Raw genomic sequence first — 23061 nt, 5'->3', positions numbered from 1 at the left:
AACAGATGGAAAATAAAGAGTAGGGGAGGAGACTAAGAGCTAATTTGAATGGAGGGCAGCTGCAGGACAGTGAGGGAAGGAAAAGGAGACAGGAAGAGATGTGGCAACAGCGGCCATTATTGGAGAACTTGGGGAAAGAGCAGAAGTAATTAAGTGTTGCTGTGTAATCGCAGTGTAAGCCCCCTCCTGTGACTTCATTAAAAATCTGCATTCTCAGGACTTCCCTGCTGGTCCAGTGGTTGAGATTTTGTCTTCCAGTGCAAGGGGTGCAGGTTCGATCTCTGGTGGGGGAGCTAAGATCCCACAGGCTTGTGGCCTAAAGACAAAAACATAAAACAGTAACAATATTGTAACAAATAAAGACCTTAAAAAAATCTGCATTCTCTGTTAATGATTTTGATTAGAGTTGAATTTGTATTGTTCAGGAAAGATAAGGCAGTGTGCTCAGATTAGCCTAAAGGTGAATATAGATAAGAACAGGGATAGTCCCAGGTGGCCTATTGACTAGCAAGTTACACGAGAAAGTATCATAGGAGTGGGTGCAGGGAGACACCAATGAGGAGACCGCAGCTGTCATCCAAGCATGAGAGATGCCAGTCGGCTGATGAAAGGTGATAGTATGCTTGTGTGCTCAGTCACTTAGTCGTGTCTGACTTTTTGCAATCCCATGGACTGTAGCGCACCGGGCTCCCCTGTCCTTGGAATCTTCCAGGAAAGGATACTGGAGTGGGTTGTCATTTCCTCCTCCAGGGGATCTTCCCCATTCAGGCATTGAGCCTGCATCTCCTGCATTGCCGGTTGGTTCTTTACTACTGCATCACTTGGGAAGCCCAAGGTGATGGAGGTAGATGCTAAGGAGATGAGATATCCCAAGGGCAGAATCATAGGATTTGGAGATAGATTGGTCACGGGGGCTGAGAAGGAGGAAGAGTCCAGGTCGATTCCCAGGTTTCTGGCTTGGGGCACTGGCTAGGTAGTGGTATCATTCCAAGATGGGGAATGAAGCAGATGGAAGTGATCTGCAAAAGGATGGACAGCGATGAGTTCAGATACACGTGGAGGATATAAGAAGGAAGGTTAAGAAGTGTAATGACTGGGCCTTCCCTGGCAGTCCAGTGGTTAAGAATCCATTTTTCCACTGTGAGGGGCATGGGATCGATCCCTGATCAAGGAAGTAAGATCCCGCACGCCACACAGTGCAGCCAAAACAACAACAAAACCTGTAAAAGGAAAAAAGAAGTATGATAGCTCTAGGCTATATGTCCCCTCTGTACTGAAAACAGAATCCCAGGTGCATGAGCAGGTGATGGTGGGTGGGCATTGGAGACTTCAGGTACGTGGGATAGACCTGCTCTTCCCACAGGGAGGAGCTTTCATTTAAACTGTGTTGTTGTTGCCCAGCTGCATAGTCGTGTCCGACTCTTTACATCCCCATGGACTGCAGCTCGTCAGGCTTCCCTGTCCTTCACCATCTCCCGAGCTTGCTCAAACTCATGCCCTTTGAGTCGGTGATGCCATCCAACCGTTTTGTCCTCTGTCGTCCCCTTCTCCTCCTGCCCTCAATCTTTCCCAGCATCAGGGTCTTTTCCAATGAGCCAGCTCTTCACATCAGATGGCCAAAGTATTGGAGCTTCAGCTTCAGCATGAGTCCTTCCAATGAATATTCAGGGTTGATCTCCTTTAGGATCCCAGGAACAGTCTGGAAAGGCAAACTGTATGGGAGCTCAATAAAATTTATCATTCCTGATGTGATAATAAGAATGGCACCATGGGATTGTCTTCAGATTAAAAAGAATCCTTTGACCTTGGCAGACTGTTAAGAGTTAAGGCATTTCCCACAGCAAGCCGTGCATTTACTCCCTACGAGAGAGCAGGGCAGTGCCCAGTAAAAATAATAAGAAAACAATTAACACTGGGGATAAAACATTCTATGAACCTGCCCATCTGGTTTCCTCCCTTTGCCTATGACATCAGTCCCCTCTGGCATTCAGGCAAAATGTTTTCTTCTCTGCTAGGCTCAGTCAGGAGCTTCTCCCAGACCCTGGCCCTTGGGAGGAGTGGGCAGAAGAGGAAGTGATGGCAGTAAAGCATTGGTGGGAATATGAGTCATCTCAGAGAGACTAGTCCAGGCTGGCAGGGAGGGCTTGGGCTGGGTCACTGTGGAATATGTTTCTGACCGCTGTACCCTGGGAGCTTTCTGTCATTCTTTGCCACTATATTTGTGCACTGGAGTCAAGTGGAACATTCTGGAGAGCTACATAATTAAGAACTGAGCTGTGCAGGGGAGGAAGGGGACAAGCAGCAGCAGAACTAGGAGATCTGAAGAGAGTTTGGAAGGAGGAGCAGAGAGCTTCAGGGAAGCAAGTGCCATGTGTGGGAGGATGAGAAGGGAAGAAAGATGGGAAAGATAATTCAAGTAGAGTTGCTGTACACTGTGAATATTTGGTGTTTTCTCTAAGAGACTGTAGAAAATCGTTAATATCTTCAATTATTTTTGGATAATGAACTGATGTTTCTTTTTCTTTTTTAATTAATTAATTTATTTGGCTGCATCAGGTCTTAGTTCAAGGTGTTCGAACTCCTGGCTATGGTATTCGGGATCTAGTTCCCCTAGCTTCCCTGCATTGGAAGCTCAGAATCTTCGCCACTGGACCACCGGGGAAGTCCCTGAACTGATGTTTCTGTGAATGTGGCCAGAGTAGGAACACAAGGGCCTGATTTTATGTGAGGTATATCTACAGCAGTGAGCATGCTGAATTTGTGGCAGCCTCCTTGCTTTATTTTTGCCAACGTCCTGTATTCTGAGATGGAGGCGTCAGATAGCTTGTTGTGTCAGGGATCCTTTTTCTTGGATCCATAGGCTTCGGCTGTCAGCAGAGCACTGCCTCCCCACCCAACCCTGACAGACACCACCCTGCAAAGCTGTAAAAGTTGTAAAGTTGGACACAAAATATTGCACATGAACAAGAAAGTCTTGATTCTGGAAGGATACCAGCGCAGTGCTAACCAGTAGAACTTTGTATGAAAATAGAAATGTTCTCTTACCTGAATTCTGTTTAGTAATCACATGTGGCTACATGTAGCTCTTAAGCACTTGAAAGGTGGCTGCTACAGCTGAGAAGCCAAACTATTCATTGTAGTTCATGGTAATTAATTAATTTTGATTTTAATAGCCAAATGTGGCCAGTGGCTACCATACAGTTTATCAGTGCAGTTTATAATTTTCAAAGATCTGTAAATCTACACCCCTCAACTCCCCACAAAAAAGGTTAAGAATCCCTGGGACCAATCCTTTTCCTTTACAGTCCTGTGTGTTGGTACATAGTAAGTGTTTAATAAACACCTGTTAATTTCATTAACTAATACTTAAAGAAGAGTTGTTCTAGCTCTAGAAAAGGCAAACTGAAGTATAAAATGACAAACGGACTTCTCAAGTTCACCAGGTTTTATTTTCTAAGCCCTAAATTCCTTACCCTCAACCCAGAATTTTTCCCTAAACATTTTCCAGTCTGTCATATACCTTGGAAACCAAAGTGAACCAGGAACACGAGCAAAGGGCGGAAGGGGTGTGAAACGATTAATGACAGCGCTGATAATGTTTTCTGATGAAGCAAGAAGATGTGTTGATTTAATAGCATCCTATAATTTGCACCCAATTTTTTATTAAGCGGATTTTAGAAAGATATTTACTTATTTATTTGGCTGTTCCGAGTCTTAGTTGAGGCACATGGGATCTTCAGTCTTCATTGTGGCATTTAGGATCTTTTAGTTGTGATATGTGGGATCTGGGGCTTCCCCGGCGGCTCAGACAGTAAAGAATCTGCCTGCGATGTGAGACCTGGGTTCGATCCCTGGGTTGGGAAGATCCCCTGGAGAAGGAAATGGCTGCCCACTCCGATATTCTTGCCTGGAGAATCCCATGAACAGAGTTGCCTATGGGCTACAGTCCATGGGATCACAAAGAGTCGGACACAACTGAGGTATGTGGGCTCTAGTTCTCTGACCAGGGATTGAACCCATGCCCCCTGCAATGGAAGCACTGAGCCTTAGCTGCTGGACCATCAGGGAAGTCCCTGTACTAAGATTTTTAATGAACTGCATCAGTATAACTTGGTAACAGCATCTCAAAAGTTCACACACTCCTTAAAGGTAAAAACAAATACAGAACATATTTGGAGATTTTATAAAGTAAAAAACAAAACAAAAAAGCCCAGCCTTCCGAGCCGTCCCTCCCCCAGTGTTAACATGTGCACAGTAGCTGAATTTCCTTCTGTCTGGCTGAGGCTGACTCTCCCCCTCAGCCAGCACACGTGCAGGGCTTCTGTGAATGTCACATTGACAAACGTTCCCTGGAGCTAGGCAGCTGGGGACCAGTTTCTTTTGTTATTCCATCCTTCTCGTGGGCTGCCAGTTTTTCTCGTTGTGGTATACTCCTTGACCGTGTCTGCAGAAGACCAGAGGTTTTTTTCCCCCTCGTGAAACGTTCTGACCCCAGCTCTAAAAAGCCCAGGCTTATGTCTCTGGCATCTGGGACTTTGATGGTTTTCCCCACTCCTTGCCCACTTGACATTTGTTCATTCATTCAACTGGGTATTTACTGAGCCACAGAATAGCCTGGCTGTGTGCTGGGCTCCAGGGACACAAGAGTGATCAAGACCAGCACTGTTCACAGACAACTAAAGGGACAATGGCAATGGGTGCTCCTGCAGCCCCTTAACTTAGAGCTGAGTGGGGTGTTCAGGGAAGGCTTCCTGGAGGGGGTGGCTTCTGAGCTGACGAAGTTGCAGCTAGTGTTGACCAGGTACATGAGGAGAGGAGAAAAAAGCATTCCAGGACTTCCCTGGTGGTCCAGTGGTTAAGAATCTACCTGCCAGTGCAGGGACTCGATCCCTGGTCCAGGAAGATCCCACACGCTGGGAGGCAACTAAGCTCCTGTGCCACAGCTAGTGAAGCACATGTTCTGGAGTCCATGAGCTGCCCGGGCACCACAACTGAAGAGTAGCCTCTGTGGCTGCAACTAGAGAAAGCCTGCATGCACCAAGGAAGACCCAGTTTATTGTTAAAATTAAATAAATAAATAAAAGCATTCCAGGCAGAAGGAAGAGCATGTGCAAAGAAAGCTGGGAGAACAGAAAAGAGCTTGGTGCTTTTCCTAACCGTAGTTAGGTGGAGGTAGCAGGGGCGTTCTTCCTTTTTCACTCTAAAGCCACCAGTGACTTAGGGTGAGAAGCCCTAATGTAAGTCAGAGCCCGGCTGGGTTAGATTATACATGTAAATCCTAAGTATTTCAGCTGCTCATACAAATGTTTATTGTATATCCCTGACTAGGATGATTGTAAATGGGATGAGACACTCAAAGCTGGGGGAAGGCGAGAGCCTGAGGGGAATATAGTCTCACAGTCTCCTAGGGGAGCTGTGCAGAGCAAAAGAGTGTTTGTTGGGAAGCCAGAGGGAAAGCAGAAGAGGACCAAGCAAAAAGCCAGTGATCCCTCTCAGGCCTGAAGAAGAAGGGCTGCAAGGGGGGTGATATTCAAACTGCTGGGAAATTTGTCCATAACTGTGATTCCCTAAGAAACTAGAAGCATCTCAGGGTCCATCCAGAGGATCAGAACGACACGGGAAACATGCAGTTCTGAATACCCCGCAGATATTAAAACAACCAAGTCCCTAAACGTAGCTGTGAAAAGATCTGTGGGCTATTTCTGGAACACCTACTGTGTGCGCTGCGCTAGATACTAGGGTCCCAGCGGTGGAGGGGACAGAGTCTGTCCCTCTGGAGAGAGCCCTATCTGTTCCCCTTTATCTTGACCCTTTGTGATTTGCCTCCAGTCTCTCCCTCATCTCCCATTACTCCCAGACTGCCAGCTCCTCCAGGATCTGCTGTGTCTCAGAGCCTGTACTCTGTCTTGCAGGGGCTACTTCTTCTTGGAACATTGATTTCTCCGCCTCTGCCTCCTCAGTCTTTAGCCTGGTCAAGCCCTCTTTGACCTTCAGGTCCCTGACTTAGTATGTTGGTCTTCAGTGGTGCCAAGACCTGTGTGACCCCAGCCTCATACTATCCTCCCAGTTTGTACCTGAGAAAAGCCTAGGTATCCTCTACTATTCCTTTTATCCCCTCAGAATTTTTACCAGTTGATTTGTCTAAGTACATTCTAGAATCTTTTTATCAATTTCTATATGGCACCTTCTAGGTTTTCCACTGGAATGGTGTTAAATCTATAAATTTACTTGGGAAAGATTTTTCCATTCTTGCTATATTTGGCTTTCCCATCCAGAAGTTTGGTATCACTATTTATCTTTTTTTCTTTTCTCCTATCTGTGGTTTATAATTTTTGTTTTTATTGAAGTCTGTATCTTTAGCACTGGGCAGATACCCAGGGACTACCATGGTATCTCTTCTGACGTCCTCTTCTGACACCACCTCTGGCAGCAAATGTGTCATTTTTCCACGTCAATTCTCCAATGCCAACTCTGTGTCCAGTAATTCACAACTACCCAGAGTTAGTGCAGACCTCCCCCACCCCAGGTTAAGGGCTTAGTCCCACAAGAATTACCCTCAGTTCAGATGCCAGGCACAAATGGGGTTACCAGTCTACCCATACTTCTTCCTGGCAACTACAAATTTGGGGTTCCTATAGATGTTTATGTATCCCCCAAAATTCATATGTTGGAGCCTACCAGGCTCTTCTATCCATGGGATTTCCTAGGCAAGAATACTAGAATGGGTTGCCATTTCCTTCTCCAGAGGATCTTCCCAACCCAGGGATTGAACCCGGGTCTCCTGCATTGCAGGCAGATTCTTTACCAGCTGAGCCACCAGGGAAGCGACTAACACACATCGACTATTTATATATGTATAAATAGTCTATATATTTATAGACTATAAACTATATGTCTCCAAAAATTCATATAATGTGATCGTATTAGGAGGTGAGGCTTTGGGGGAGATAATTAGGTAATGAACAGGGTTGGGACCCTTATGCAGGAAGCCTCAGAGAGCTCCCTCACCCCCTCCACCATGTGAGGACGCAGAAAGAAGATGGTCATCTGTGAACCAGGAAGTGGGCCCTCACCAGAAGCTGCCCATGCTGGCACCTTGATCTTGGACGTCCAGTCTCCAGAACTCTGAGAAATAAATGTCTATTGTTTATAAGCCACCTGGTCTATGATACTCTGTGACAGCATCCTGAATGGACTAAGATAAGAGTCGTGAGTATAGAGGTGGTATTCAAAGACTTGAAAATGGAAACTGTGTGAAGTGGTCCAAAGACTGAGGCCCAGGATGCTTCATCCTTTAGAGATCAGGAAGCAGAGCTGGAGCAGGTAGATGAAGCTGAGGAGGAGCAACCAGCGAGACAGGAGGGGAACTCTTCCAGGGATGCCGGAAGCCAAGCAAAGAATGAGCTTTAGAGAGGAGAACAACGGTGATGGTGACAAGTCCATCAGTGAAGGATGCTGAGAACTGGCCACTGGGTTTAGCAGCATGGTGGTCACTTTGATAACCTTGATAAGCTGGTTTGGGGGGATGGACTGAAAAGTGAATGGACTCTGTCTTAGTCTGTTTGGGCTGCTATAACAAAATACCATGTGCATCTCGTTCATTGTCCATTTCCTCTACACACAAAATATAAACTCCATGAAGAACAGGAGCCACATCTGAGTTGCTCCCTTTTATGTCCCTCCTGCCTATATGGGGGCCTTGTACCAACTAGGTGTTCGATAAGTATCTCTTGAAAAAAATGAGCAAGTGACTAAGACACAGGGCAGGAATTCTCAATGTTTATCCTCTAATTGGCCAAAGCACTTAGGCAGGAAAAATTAAATAAGTAATGGAGCTTCTCTTGGGCAAGTGCTGAGGGATTTACATCCCGTACCTAACACCTAGCTTGGGGCCTGGCCTACAGTGAAAGCTCAGAGGATATTGCTACCTGGATAAGCCTTACCTCTTCTATCTACACATATTCCTCCTGCTGGTGGTGATCTCATCAAGTCCCATGGCTTTAAATGTCATCTATAATCTGATGACTCCCCAGATGATAGCTCTAGCCTGGACCTCTTCCCAGAACACATATATTCAACTGCATATTTGACATCTCCACTTGAAATTCTAATAGGCATCTCAAACTAACATAGCCAAAACACCTTTTTGTTTCTCTTTTGGCCAGCCTTCCCCATCTCAATCCATTCTTCTCACTGTTCAGATCACAAGTCTTGGAGTCATGCTTGACTGCTCTCTTTCCCTCACCCTGCATTTAATCAATCAGCAAATCTGTCCGCTCCACCTCCAGAATATATCCAGAATCCAGCCACCTCTCACCCTACCTCTGCTGCGTCTGTCCTGGTCCAAGCCACCATCACCTCTACCTGGACTATTGCAGGGTCCTGGGCTGGCCTCTCTGCTCCCCCTGGCTTCTGCATACTTTATCCTCTACCCAATAGCCAGGTCATCAAGTCTTGGCTCAGATGGCACCTTCTCAGAGAGCCCTGCCTGGAAACCTCTATTTAAAGCAAGATCCCTCACTCTGTCCCCTTTGTTTCTCTTATTCTATTTTTTTTTATCCTTTGCACTTATCAGAGTCAGACATATTTTTGCTTGTTTATTATCTTTATTCACTTGTTAGAATATAAGTTCCATGAAGAAGGGGTTTTGCCTGTTTGGTTCTCTTGTGCATCCCTAATAGGGTTCTGGTCACCAAGTACAATGTGTGTGTATAGTGAGAGTCTCCCTCATACCAACAAGCAATTCTCTGGACATGAGCTGATGTCCTAGAATTCAGCTCAATCCTGACACCATCTACCTGGAGATGACATCAGATTCCACTGTCCAGTGTTCAGTTCTATGAGACTACTCCTCAGCCCCACTTCAGAAACCAGTTGCAAGCCTGGGTTGTTACCTGTACTTTTGATCAACTGATTGTAAGTCAGAGGTACCCACAGCTCCCTCCTTGAGTTCAATTAATTTGCTGGAGCAGTTCACAGAACTCAGAGAAACATTTTACTTACTAAATCACTGGTTTATTATGAAAAGATGTAAGTCAGGAACAGCCAGATGGGAGAGACACAAGGTATGGTAGAAGAGTGGGGGGGCTTCCATGTCCTCTTCAGCACACTGCCCTCGCCAAACCTCCACGTGTTCAGCAACCTGGAAGCTCCCTGAACCCCATCCTTTTGGGGTTTTATGGATGCTTTATTACACATGCACGGTTGATTAAATCGTTGTTTAGTTGCGAAATTGTATCCTACTCTTTTGTGACCCCATGGACTTTAGCCTGCCAGTCTCCTCTTTCCATGGGGTTTCCCAGGCAAGAATACTGAAGTAGGTAGCCATTTCCTTCTCCAGGGGATCTTCTCAACCCAGGGATCAAACCCAGGTGTCCTACATTGGAAGGCAGATTCTTTACTACTGAGCCACCAGGAAAGCCCAATTAAATCACTGGTCATTGGAATCTGAACTCAAACTCCAGCCCCTTTTACCACCTTGGGGGCCAGGGATGGGACTGAAATTTCCAAGCCTCTAATCCCATGGTTGGCTCCACTGACAACCAGCCCCCCACCTTAGGTGGTTTCCGAAAGTCAGCTCATTAGTAGAAACCCATTTGTAGTGGAAAGGAGCTTATTATGAAAACAAGACACTCATTGTACTTTTATGGATCTGAAATGATTTCAGGAACTGAGGACAGGAGACCAAATATTATAACAAAAGATGTTATAATGCTCTTGTTGCTCAGAAAATTCCACGGGTTTGGGAGCTGTGACCTAGGAAACGGACGAAGAAAAATACATATTTCTTCCTATTTATTATTTATTTGCCTGAGAGTTGTGTTGCAGAGAAGAACCAATTCCAACTCCATGTTAGAACTGTATCTTTGACTTGCTTTTCATTGCGGTTGCCTCAAAGGATGCTCCTTCTCCGCCAGACTGTTAAACTCAGGTTCCTTGGTTTGGCTCATAGAGAGATTATCTGACCCTTCCCACCAGTAAATGGCTGCAAATAAAAAGAAGAGATTAACATACCCATTCCAAAGGTAGCCCTTCCTAGAGATATTTTGCAAGACTGAAGACCCTTTTTTCTTTACTTCCTTACTGCCTCTCCCTCTCTATTCTGCCTTTTGACTTTAGTTTCTTCTCTCTCTAGTTCTATAGGGTTTCCCTGATGGCTCAGCAGTAAAGAATCCGCCTGCAATGCAGGAGCCTCCGGAGGCACGGCTTCAAATCCCTGGGTCAGGGAAGACCCCCTGGAGGAGGGCATGACAACCCACTCCAGCATTCTTGCCTGGAGAATCCAATGAACAGAGGAGTCTGGCAGCCTACAGACAAGTAAACAACTGTAGCTTACATGTGGCGAGCTGAGGAAGCTTGGACTTGGTAAAAATTGTGGCATGTTGGATCTCTCGTTGTAGTATGTGGGATCTAGTTCCCTGACCAGGGATTGAACCTGGGTCCCCCTGCATTGGGAGCATGGAGTCTCAGTCACTGCCCCTGTAGGGAAGTCCCTACTGATTAAAAAAATAATTATTATGATTTATTTTGCCGTGCCAGGTCTTAGTTGCAACATGAGGGATCTTCAGTCTTCATTGCGGCATGTGAGATCTTTAGTTACGGTGTGTGGGATCCAGTTTCCTGACTTGATCTCTTGGGCCCCCTGCATTGGGAGCACTGAGTCTTAGCCACTGGACCTGGCTCTCTGTCAGCACTCATGAATGTGATGCCCCAAGGATAAAGCAACACAGTGAAGGCGAAGGGTCTTGGAATGCAGAAACAGAAAAAACCAGACCCTTATCGCCCTTCCTGCCATGCTGTAACTATTGCGGAATTTTTGAGCCCTCCTGAGTAGTATGTCCTGTCTCCCCTCCCACCCCATATAAGGAGAAGGTATTTGCCTTATTCTTCTCTCCTCCAGTATATGTGCGTGTGTGCTAAGTCACTTCAGTCGTGGCCGACTCTTTCCGACCCTACGGACTATAGCCCGCCAGACTCCTCTGTCCATGGGATTCTCTAGGCAAAAATACTGGAGTGGGTGGCCATGCCCTTTCCAGGGGATCTTCCCTGCCCAGAGATCTTACCCACATCTCTCACGTCTTCTGCATTGGTAGGCAGGCTCTTTACCACTAGCGCCACCTAGGAAGCCCTTATCCAATCAGCAAATGACTCTCAAGACCCCTACCCAGCTCCTTGTCCCCCGCTGGCTATAGAAACAGACCAAGGACTTGCTTTCAAGGTTGGCTCTCCCTGATTGTCAGAAAGTCGGCTCTCTATGCTGACAGCAACCCCCCTCCCCTGCCCTAGTAAACTTTATTCTCCTTTCATTCTGCCTAGTGTCTGGAAGTTCTTTTTCAACCTGTGGATGGACCACAACAATGAATGAAGGTCTGAATGAACTCTTGAGTTCTGGGGAAACCAGGTTTTCTCCCAGTCAGTGAAGAAGAATGGAGATGCCAGAAGTCAGATATCAGCCAGCTGTCCCATTGTCTGGAGCCCTAGAATAACTGAGATTTTACTTGGGGCCACTTTGCATATAATTAAAGAGTGACAGCAAGGTCACCTAGTGAGTCAGAGGCGGCTCATACGCAGAGTCAGGTCCTGCCTCGGTCTGTGCAAGAGGGAACTTGTTCTGTAATTGGTAGACATTCCATCCCTTTGTAAGTAGGGCTTACTCAGGGCTCTGAATTGAGGGATCTGAGGCATTCAGACTCATCCTAGATTATGTAGGGCACTGGTTCTCAACTGGCGGGGGTGGGCAATTTAACTCTCCAGGGGACATTTGACACTGTTTGCAGACTGGTTTTTTTTGGTCGTGGACTCTTAGTTTCCCGATCAGGGTTGAACTGACATCCTTGGCAGGGAGAATGTGGAGTCCTAACCACTGGTTTGCTAGGGAATTTCCTGTCTGCAGAAATTTTTGGCTAACAACTGGGAGTGCAATTGACTTCCAGTGGGCAGAGACTAGGGATATGATGCTGTTAAACATCCTTCAATGCCCAGGACAGCCCCCACATAGCGAAAAACTTTCTAGTCCAAAATGTTGGCACTGAAGTAAAGAATCCTGGTTTAGGGTACCATTAACGATAATTGATAGCTAGCATCATTGACCTTTGTTGTGGTGGTGGTTGTTTTAGTCGCTAAGTTGTATCCGACTCTTTGCAGCCCCATGGACTGTAGCCCACCAAACTCCTCTGTCCATGGAATTTTCTAGGCAAGAATACTGGAGTGGGTTGCCATTTCCTGCTCGAGAGGATCTTCCTGACCCAGGGATCAAACCCACGTCTCTAGCATTGGCAGGTGGATCCTTTTATCTCTGAGCCCCCAAGGAAGCCCTGCCAAGTCCTTTACCACTTTCTTTATTTTTTATTTATTTTTATTTTTAAAAATATTCATTATTTGACTGCACTGGATCTTAGTTGTGGCACTCAGGATCTTTAGTTGCAATATGCAGGATTTTTGATAATGGCATGCAAACTCTTAGTTGCAGCATATGCGATCTAGCTCACTGCCCAGGGATTGAACCTGGGCGCCCTGTATTGGGAGCATGGAGTCTTAGCCATTGGACCACCACGAGATTCTCTAAATCACCTGCTTTATATGTACCATCTCAATCTCCACATAGTCTTTGAGAAACAAGGACTATTACAATCCCCATTTCACAGATGAGGAAACTGAGGCTCAGAGAGGTCGAGTCACTTACACAAGGTCAGACATCTTAGTAGGGGCAGGGTAAGGCTGCACACTCAATTCTGCCTGTCTTCAAAGTCTGCACTTTTAGTCTCTCCTCTAGGTTATTCTGCTTATTGACTGGGAGCTGCTAACTGACTAGGCCTTTCTGGATGTGCTTAAATTTATCTGCTGCCCCCATGTACAGGAGGCTGAGCAGTCAGGCCTTGGAGGTATTTGCCCATTCAGGCGAGGCTTGGCTATGGGCCAGAGGGAAGTGTTTTGTTCCCTGAGTTGTCCCAGGTCTGCCTGGCTTCATTCTCTCTGCACTGCAGTACAGTACTTGGCTCCAAAACTCAGTTCCCCTGCCAGCACCAGGGTAGTGCCAGCCCTTCTTCATGGGGAGAAAGGTTCTAGATCGAGACCTAAGGCCTTGCACACTCTCCCACAGAGCCCCTCCTTTCTGAACAGGGGTTCTTGAATCAACTCTGGGGACTACAAGGTCATATTCTTCACACTTCCTTTCAGATAAGGGAGTGCTGGAGCTTCTAGGTTGGTGACAGAACTCACAGTCCATGGAAAGGGCTTGAGGTCCCAGAAAATCTTGAAAAGTGATTGCTGGACAGGGCCGGGGACAGTGTGTGGTCCCGGGCCAGCGGCCAGGTGGAGGTGGAGCAGGTTGTGGTTTTGTGTCACCTATTTTGGGAGGGTTGAACTCCAATCCCTGCAAGAAATCCCTCAGTGTGCTTGTGGACAATTCCAAAGGGCTTTCTGAGGGCCCTGGGAAAGTCTGGGGACTAAAGTACAAACGAAATCTGTTCAGAGCAGAGCAAGACAGTCAAGGACCAATCTAGGGTCAAGTTTGAGAGGAAACAATGCTGAATTAGTTTGAATTATTCTTTCCTCCATCCACCCAACATATATTTACGGAGCTCCTGCCAGGTGCCAGAGATGCTGAGACTCTCCAAGGACACTCACAGGCTCTATTTGTCTTGGGTGGGGGGTGGGGGCAGCTCAGAGGCTCCATCTACTATGTGGGACTGTGGATTCAAACCGAGCAGGGCTCAAGTCCCCTGTCATTTTCTAGTGTGACTTTAGGCAAGGGACTTCACCTCTCTGAACCTCATTTTCCTCGTCTGTGTAAGGCAGAGACCAACGGCTCTTGCCATCTGCCTCATAGAGTTGTGAGAAGTCAAGAGATAATGTGTCCTAGATGCTTGGCACATAATAAGGTCTAAGTCAGCAGTAGCTACCATCTTTTGGACCTTGGCTAGGTCTTTTTTTTTTGGCTGTGCTGAGTCTTAGTTGTGGCAAGCAGGATCTTTGCTGCAGCATGTGGGATCTCGTTTCTTGACCAGGGATGGAACCTGGGCCCCCTGCATTGGGAAGCTCAGGATTTTAACCACTGGACTACCAGGGAAGTCCCTTGGCTAGGTCTTTAAGATGTATTCTTTAATATAATCCTTGCTACCACCCTACAATGAAAGTATTGCTAAGCCGCTTCAGCCATGTTCGACTCTTTGCAAGCCTATGGACTGTTGCCCACCAGGCTTCCCTGTCCATGGAGATTCTCCAGGCAAGAATACTGGAGTGGGTTGCCATTTCCTTCTCCAATGAAGGTATTATCTCCATTTAAAAATCAAGGAATTCCCTGGTCCAGTGGCTAAGACTTCAGTGCTCCCAATGCAGGGGGCCTGGGTTAGATCCCTGGTCAAGGAACTAGATCCCACATGCCAAGACTAAGACCTGGTGCAGCCAAATAAATATTTTTTAAAAAAAATCAGGAAACTATACCTCTGAGAGGCTAACTAACTCATAGGAGGACATACAACTTAGGTTTTTCCCAGGTATGTCTGATTCCGAAGCCTATGCTCTCAGTTTTGCCTCCCTCTAAATATGATTTCCAGTAGGAAGAGTAGAAAATGCATGTTTCCAGGTTCAGAAGGGTTCTCAAGAAAATTTAGCAGCTGGGAGTGGGGTAGAGTGAGTTGCCCAGGTACGCAATGCTATGGAATCCCAGATGGGTCAGTTTAGTAGGACATGGTGAGAGAATCTTGCATTCATTCCAGGAGTAGAGGTTATTGTAGAGCAATTGTTCTTTATCCTCCTTGGGTTCTGAATCCTTTTGTGCCTCTAATGGAAGGTATAGATCCTCTTCCTGGAAAAATGCTTGTGAGCACAACACATATCTTGTGCATAACTCCTGGGGACTTGTGAAACCTTTGCAATCCATACGTGGACCCGCCCCTCCTTAAGAACTCTCCTCTAGGGCAGTATTGCCCAAGTGTGGGACACATATCACTAGTGGGGTCCCAGGTAAGCTCAGCACTATGAGGACAAACCTTTTATATTCTTTTTAAATTTAATTCATTAACTTTTGGCTGCACTGTGTCTTCATTGCTGCACGTAGGCTTTCTCCAGTTGTGGTGTGCAGGGGCTACTCTCTAGTTGAGGTACATGGGCTTCTCATTGTGCTGGCTTCCCTTCTTGTGGAACACTGGTTCTAGGGCACATGGGCTTCAGCAGTTGTGGCCCATGGGTGTAGTTGCTCCACAGCTTCTGGAATCTTCCTGGACCAGGGATCGAGTCTACGTCCCCTGCACCGACAGGCGATTCTTCATCACTGGACCACCAGGGAAGTCCAACATTTTATATTTTAATATTATTTATATTTTATAGTTATCTTTTATTTATAATGAATGAGACTAGTTTTCCATTTATGGAATGATCCAGATTTACCTTTTAAAAATACGCTTATTAAAAATAGAGAGTTCAGTTAAAGAAAAAATGTTGAAGAAATAACAACAGAAGTACGGTGCAGGTGTGGTAAAAATCATGAGGGTAAAAATCATGATTTAGGATATGTCTCAGGGGTTTCTGTTTCGTGGAATCATAGTGGGTTTACTGTAGCATCATCTGAACTTCCAGAGGTCTGTGGAAATGATCTATTCCTGGGCTCTCTACATCTGATGACATGGTGCTGATAAACCAAAAATGCTGTTGAGTCCCCACTTTCTTTCCTTCTCATGGAACCCCACCCTCAGCCCCCCAAGCCCTGGTGCTTGTGATGAGCTGAACCCTCCCTGCTGCCAATCAAAACTCCATCAGATACTGTCTTCATGTAGCTCTGAGTGCAGGCATTTTGGTGCTGTACTCACTCATTTATTCAGCAAACATCCTATGGCAAGTAGTCAGAATAGGCCACACTCCATTTATTTCCAGAAAGTGTGAAGGCTCCAGCAGCCAAGGGTAAATAAAGCCAACCTGTGTGATGTGATGGAAAGAGCACTAGGTTTAGAGTTAGATCAGATCTTTGAAATCTGGTTCCATAACTAACTCACTGTGTAATCACAGGCAGGTCCCTTCATCCCTTCCCTTTTGTGGTGTCTTTTCTGACATCACTTCTGATACCATGTTTATTTATTTATTTATTTTTTTGCTGTGCTGTGGGGCTTGTGAGATCCCAGTTCCCCTACCAGGGATTGAACCCACTGCCCTCAGCAGTGAAATTGTGAAGCCCTAACCACTGGAACTAAAAAGCCTCTTGATGAAAGTGAAAGAGGAGAGTGAAAAAGTTGGCTTAAAGCTCAACATTCAGAAAACTAAGATCATGGCATCTGGTCCCATCACTTCATGGGAAATAGATGGGGATACAGTGGAAACAGTGTCAGACTTTATTTTTGGGGGCTCCAAAATCACTGCAGATGGTGACTGCAGCCATGGAATTAAAAGACACTTACTCCTTGGAAGAAAAGTTATGACCAACCTAGATAGCATATTGAAAAGCAGAGACATTACTTTGCCAACAAAGGTTCGTCTAGTCAAGGCCATGGTTTTTCCTGCGGTCATGTATGGATGTGAGAGTTGGACTGTGAAGAAAGCTGAGTGCTGAAGAATTGATGCTTTTGAACTGTGGTGTTGGAGAAGACTCTTGCAAGTCCCTTGGACTGCAAGGAGATCTAACCAGTCCATTCTAAAGGAGATCAACCCTGGGTGTTCTTTGGAAGGAATGATGCTAAAGCTGAAACTCCACTACTTTGGCCACCTCCCGCGAAAAGTTGACTCATTGGAAAAGACTGATGCTGGGAGGGATTGGGGGCAGGAGGAAAAGGGGACGGGAGAGGATGAGATAGCTGGGCATCATGGACTCAATGGAGATGTGAGTTTGAGTGAACTCTGGGAGATGGTAATGGACAGGGAGGCCTGGCGTGCTGTGATTCATGGGGTTGCAAAGAGTCGGACACGACTGAGCAACTGAACTGAACTGAACCACTGGATCACCGGGGAATTCCCTGTTTGTTTTTATAACATGAAATACTTATTTTTCCACGTCACTTCTCCAACAACAACTAGATATCCAACAATTCCATTCTGACACTGATTCCCAGTGTCAGTGCAGACCCACAGGCTAAAGGCACAGTCTCTCAAGACTGCCCCCACTTCAGATGCCAGCTGCAAACAGTGTTCCCAGGTTACCCTCACTTTGCCCAGCTAACTACAAATTTGGGTTCCCACAATCGCCTCCTCAGGTTTGATAATTCTCTAGAATGACTCACAGAACTTAGGAAAGTACTCTACTTACTATTACAGATTTATTATAAAAGATACAACTCCGGGAACAGCCAAATGGTGGAGATGCATAAGACAGGGTATTGGGGGATGGGGTGGTACAGAGTTCCCATGTCCTCTCAGGGTGTGCCACCCTCATAGCACTTCATGGTTTTGGAGTTTATATGGAGAATTCAGTACATGGGCATGGCCACTGGTGACTGAACTCAATCTTCAGCCACTCTCCCATCCCAGGAGGTCAGAGATGGGTAAGAAGGGGAATGGAAGCAAAACAGGGGTGAAAGTTTTAACTCTCTAATCACATGGTTGTTTCTTTCCTCTGGTGACCAGCTATCCAGATATCTGAAACTATATGTATATCTGAAAGCATCTTGCCCCCCTCCTCACAAAGAGTTACCATATTACCTAAACACCAGTGTAGCTGATAGGGGCTCCTTATGGTAACAAATGATGCTCTTAGCACTAAAATATTTTTAAAGGTTTTAAGAGTTCTGTACCAGGATCCTTGGACAAAGACCAAATACATATATATATATCAGTTCAGTTCGGTTGCTCATCTGTGTCCGACTCTTTGCAACCCCATGGACTGCAGCACGCCAGGCTTCCCTGTCCATCGCCAACTCCCGGAGCTTACTCAACCTCATGTCTATTGGGTTGGTGATCCCATTCAACCATCTCATCCTCTGTTGTCTCCTGCTTCTCCTGCCTTCAATCTTTCCCAGTATAAGGGTCATTTCTTCCCATCAGGTGGCCAAAGTATTGGAGTTTCAGCTTCAGCATCAGTCCTTCCAATGAATATTCAGGACTGACTTCCTTTAGGATTGAATGGTTTGATCCCCTTGCAGTCCAAGGGACTCTCAAGAGTCTTCCCCAACACCACAGTTCAAAAGCCAAAAGCATCAATTATTTGGCACTCAGCTTTCTTTATAGTCCAACTTTCACATGCATATATGACCACCAAAAAAACCATAGCTTTGAACAGATGGACCTGTGTTGGCAAAGCAATGTCTCTGCTTCTGAATATGCTGTCTAGGTTGGTCATAACTTTCCTTCCAAGGAACGAGCGTCTTTTAATTTCATGGCCTCAGTCACCATGTGCAGTGATTTTTGAGCCCCCCAAAATAAAGGCTGTCACTGTTTCCATTGTTTCACCATATATTTGTCATGAAGTGATGGGACCAGATGCCATGATCTTAGTTTTCTGAATGTTGAGCTTTAAGCCAACTTTTTCACTCTCCTCTTTCACTTTCATCAAGAGGCTCTTTAGTTCTTCTTCGATTTCTGCCATAAGGGTGGTGTCATCTGCGTATCTGAGGTTATTGATATTTTTCCTGGAAATCTTAATTCCAGCTTGTGCTTCATCCAGCTGGCATTTTGCATGATATACTCTGCATATAAGTTAAATAAGCTGGGTGACAATATACAACCTTGACATACTCCTTTCCTGATTTGAAAATAGTCTCTTTTTCCATGTCCAGTTCTAACTGTTGCTTCTTGACCTGCATACAGATTTCTCAGGTGGCAGGTAAGGTGGTCTGGTATTCCTATCTGTTTCAGAATTTTCCACGGTTTTTTGTGATTCACACAAAGGCTTTGGTGTAGTCAATAAAGCAGAAATAGATGTTTTTCTGGAACTCTTGCTTTTTTTATGATCCAACAGATGTTGGCAATTCGATCTCTGGTTTCTCTGCCCTTTCTAAATCCAGCTTGAACATCTGAAAGTTCATGGTTCAGGTACTGTTGAAGCCTGGGGGCACAGAGGCTCGTTCGTTGTGGCTCATGGGTCCTAGAGCACAGGGTCACCAGTGGTGGTCCATGGGCTTAGTTGCTCTGAGGTACATGGGATCTTCCTGGACCAGGAATTGTACCTGTGTCTCCTGCATTGGCAGGTGGGTTCTTATCCTCTGTGCCACCAGGGAAGTCCTGCACTGTGTTTTAAGAAATGAATTTGTGACCAACATTTGGAAATTATTTATTTATAATAAAAATAATTCAAATTTCTGGTCTCTCTTGAAAATCAGATGATTTAGCAAAACTGGGTCAATATTCCCAAGTGGCAACATGGCACCTTTATTTTTTTGGCCCCACCGCTTTCAGGATCCCCGACCAGAGGTTGAACTCATGCCCCTGCAGTGGAAGTACAGAGTCCTAACTGCTGGGCCAGCACGGATTCCCTGCTTGGCACCTTTAAACAAGTTTTTCTGTTTGCCACAGCCCCCTCCACTCCCTGTTCTACCTCCTCTCTCAGCTCATTCAATGTTACCTGCTTGCCCCCTATGATGTTGGAAAGATTAGGTTATTGTGAGCCAGAAACTCGAGGATGGGGCTGTAACTTACTCTGGGTGAATATTTCAAGCATCCAAAATCCTGCATAATATATTTCATTTACAACTAGGAGATATTTATTGCCTGCCTCAATAAATATCCTATAAGCAGATAGGAAATGAGAAATGATTTTGCAAAAATAAATGGTAAAGGAATGAAGAAGGCAGTTGGTTCCTAGAAACAATAACCCCCAAAAGATCTCTTGGGGTTAAACACAGGCCAGAAAAGCATGAGTGTCTGACAGTGCTCTTCCTTCAATTAAAAGGAAATAATTAGGGTCAAGAACTGGTTGAGATGGGCCAAAAACACAGGAAACTCTAGGGAAGGCAGGCACTATAAATGGGAAAAAACCTATAGGCATTTATTGAACAAATGCTCTTATCTGTTAGAAAACCTTAATATCATCCCATTTCAATCTCCTTTTCTTCAAACTGTAAGAAAAATGCACACTGTCTCCTTAGCTCCTTAGCTAAATGTATTAGAGTAATATTGAAGTTAAGAGAATGGATTTTAGGGTCATCCAGACCTGGAATTTATTCATTAATTAACAGCTTGGGCTTTTAACGAAAGTCAGTTTTCTAATCTGTAAAATGGGGAAATAAGACTTGGTATTTTTAAAAAATATTTATTTATTTGACTGTGCTGGGTCTTAGTTGCAGCACTTGGAATCTTTAGTTGCAGTATGTGGGATCTAGTCCCCCAACCAGGGAAAGAACCTGGGCCCCCTGCACTGGGAGCGCAGTCTTTGCCACTAGACCACCAGGGAAGAACCAAGACCTGGTATGTTTAATTCAATGCATATCTAAGTCAATGCATGCTATGTGGCAGACGCTGAATTCGATGCTGAAGATGTAGCAGTGAACAAGACAGGCAGGGACAGATAGATAATAACCAAGCAAATAAATACATGAGATAATTCATGTGAATTTATTCTGAAGGAATAAATGAGGCAAGTACCACAGAGGAAATAAATAATAGTTATTTCAGTAGAGAGTAACTGAATGTGGTGGTAGAGGTTAAGTAGAGATGATTCCCTAGGGAAGGAGGCATTTGCGCCTCCTTCTACTCAAATCTAAATGAGCAGAAGTTATGGCAAGAGGGAGATAGGAGCAAAGGGGTCCTAGGCACAGCTGTTGTGAAGAACAACTGAGTGAATGCAAAGCACGGGGTGGTAGGCAACCACTCAATGCACAGAGGCTGTTTTACCTCATCCCTTTAACGACTCTCAGCTCCTCTGTTCAAACAAGGAGAATCTGGCCAAACCATAGATCACAGGGAGTAAAACTATGTCTATGAAAAGTAAAGGCCCCCAAGAGAGATTCAGGCTCTGGCATCACAGTTAGATTCCTTAGCTCTGAATCTTACACCCAAGTCAGGTAGAAGCACTAACCCAGCCTCCCTCCTGTTGCCAATTCAACTTCTTCCTCAAGAGTGACACCAGGTAGAACTACATTAAGTCCTCAAATAACCCCACCATTGGAAACCTGAAACTGGGAAAAGCCTTCTAATTTAATTGATAAGCATGTGTCCTACCAGAGTTTCTGATTATTCCCACCTGTTTCTCTTTGACTCTTGTGTGCTTTGATTCAATTGTAAGGGGCTCTGGATTCCTTGCTGGTTCACATGGTAAAGAGTCTGCCTGTAGTGCCAGAGACCCAGGTTTGATCCCTGGGTCAGGAAGATCCCCTGGAGAAGGAAACAGCAACCCATTCCAGTATTCTTGCCTGGAAAATCCAATGGATGGAGGAGCCTGGCGGGCTACAGTCCATGGGGTTGCAAAGAGTCAGACATAACTGAGCAACTTTCCTTTTCTTTTTTTTTCCCCTGGATTAATGAGAGTGGGTGGTCAAGTAGAAACAGGCAGAAATATAAACAGAAAGCCTTGGTTACATGGTTAAACTGGTAATTTGTTTATGGAAGTTGAAAAACACATTATAGGCATTAAAGTGTTAGTTCAAAACCTTGTCATGACTCTTGGGACAGTTCCCTAAGTTGACAGTTATTGGCAAAATTCTTCCAGCCCTTGCCATGTGCAGAGTACTTCAAATGCATTGAACGAAAGCATGAAACCGTTAGTCTCTCAGTCGTGTCTGACTCTTTGTGACCCTATGGACTGGTAGCCCTCCAGGTTCCTCTGTCCAGGGAATTATCCAGGCAAGAATACTGGAGTGGGTAGCCATTCTCTTCTCCAGCGGATCTTCCCATCCCAGGGATTGAACCCAGGTCTCCCCCATTGCAGGCGGATTCTTTCCCGTTTGAGCCCAAAGGAAAGCTTATAAACAAGTTACCAGTTTAACCGTGTAACCAAAAGCTTTCTGTTTATATTTCTGCCTATTTCTACTTGACCACGCACTCTCACTAATTCAGGAAAAAAAAAAGTGAAGTCGCTCAGTCCTGTCTGATTCTTTGCGACCCCCTGCTATGTGCAGAGAACTTCAAATGCACTAGTTTATTTAATACTCCCAATATACCTATGTAGTGGTTTCCTTTTATATTTAGTCCCTTTACAGATTAGAAACCCCCAAGGTCCAAAAATCTAGTAAGATGACAGGGCTAACACTTAAATATTTAAAGCCAGACTTGACCCTGCTCCTAATCCCTCACCCCAAGTCCTTCTTTTTTTTTTTTTTAACCACTAAGTGGTTAGTCTCCCTAAACCAGAGGAAATACCTGAGGGATGCCTTTCTATTTATTAGGACATCACGGCCCTAGAGGTAAATCGCCACCAAAAAACTCCCACACCGGAAAGACTGCCTCATCAGAGGAAGAAGCCCTACCCTGGTCACACCCCACATCAGCACTCCCAAATCCACCCAGAGGGTCCCCCACCCCCTTAACGGAGATCAGCATTGCCCAGCCGGGAGACCCCACTCTTGGGAATAATCTTTAATTTATAAGGAAGCCCTCTTCCATTCCTGAGGATCTCCGACACCCCCCACCCCCTACATTTCAGAGGCGGTCCGGCTGCATAATTTGCATGGCTCAATGCAATATCAAAATGTGGCGTTCCTTGTTTAAAAAAAAATTAAAAAGAATTTCAACAGTGAGACATCAGAGCATTAAACCAAACCCTAGGGCTTCTTTTCTGAGACTGCACCGATCACTTGCTCACGAAGTCCTCCCAGCTTAAGAGATACCCTTTTGTGAAGGGACTGACTACCTCAGTCGAAATGGCAGTTCTTTCTGACCTGGAGGGGGCGAGGGGGCACGTAGAAGACGCAACTTCCAAAGATGTATTCGCGAATGCATCCTGAGACAATCTCCGAAAATTTGTAATCATTTCTCTCCGCCCTGGCGGAAGCTCCCTTTGCATCTCTCTAGTCTCGGGTACGTCCTCGCCACCCCGCCCCTGCACCATCTTCGCGATGTTTGGGCCTCACCTCGTGCGGCCCATTGCCGGGGTAACCGACGCCGAGAGCGGTGCATTGTGGTCTGCAACAAAATGCAGGAGAAAGATCCTGAGGGAACCATTGAGTCCATAGGCCAATGGGAGAGTTCTAAGGGCTGCGTCAAGCCAAT

At 45.5% G+C, this 23061-nt stretch overlaps 1 long non-coding RNA gene across 2 annotated transcripts; it reads right to left on the bottom strand.

Moving 5' to 3' along the window:
• Positions 1-9782: 9782 nt before the first annotated feature.
• On the bottom strand, positions 9783-22995 carry LOC102394339. Of its 2 annotated transcripts, none has more exons than XR_006545503.1 (3): positions 22923-22995; positions 15807-15912; positions 9783-9985 (listed from the first exon to the last, which is right to left on the bottom strand). It is a non-coding gene; the product is annotated as an uncharacterized LOC102394339 (long non-coding RNA). The 2 variants fall into 2 exon arrangements; XR_327073.3 differs by having other exon boundaries at positions 22731-22940.
• Between the last annotated feature and the right edge of the window lie 66 nt (positions 22996-23061).

Source organism: Bubalus bubalis, chromosome 17, assembly GCF_019923935.1.
Source record: "Bubalus bubalis isolate 160015118507 breed Murrah chromosome 17, NDDB_SH_1, whole genome shotgun sequence".
Lineage (NCBI taxonomy): Eukaryota > Metazoa > Chordata > Mammalia > Artiodactyla > Bovidae > Bubalus > Bubalus bubalis.
This window is presented reverse-complemented; position numbering and strand designations above follow the sequence as displayed.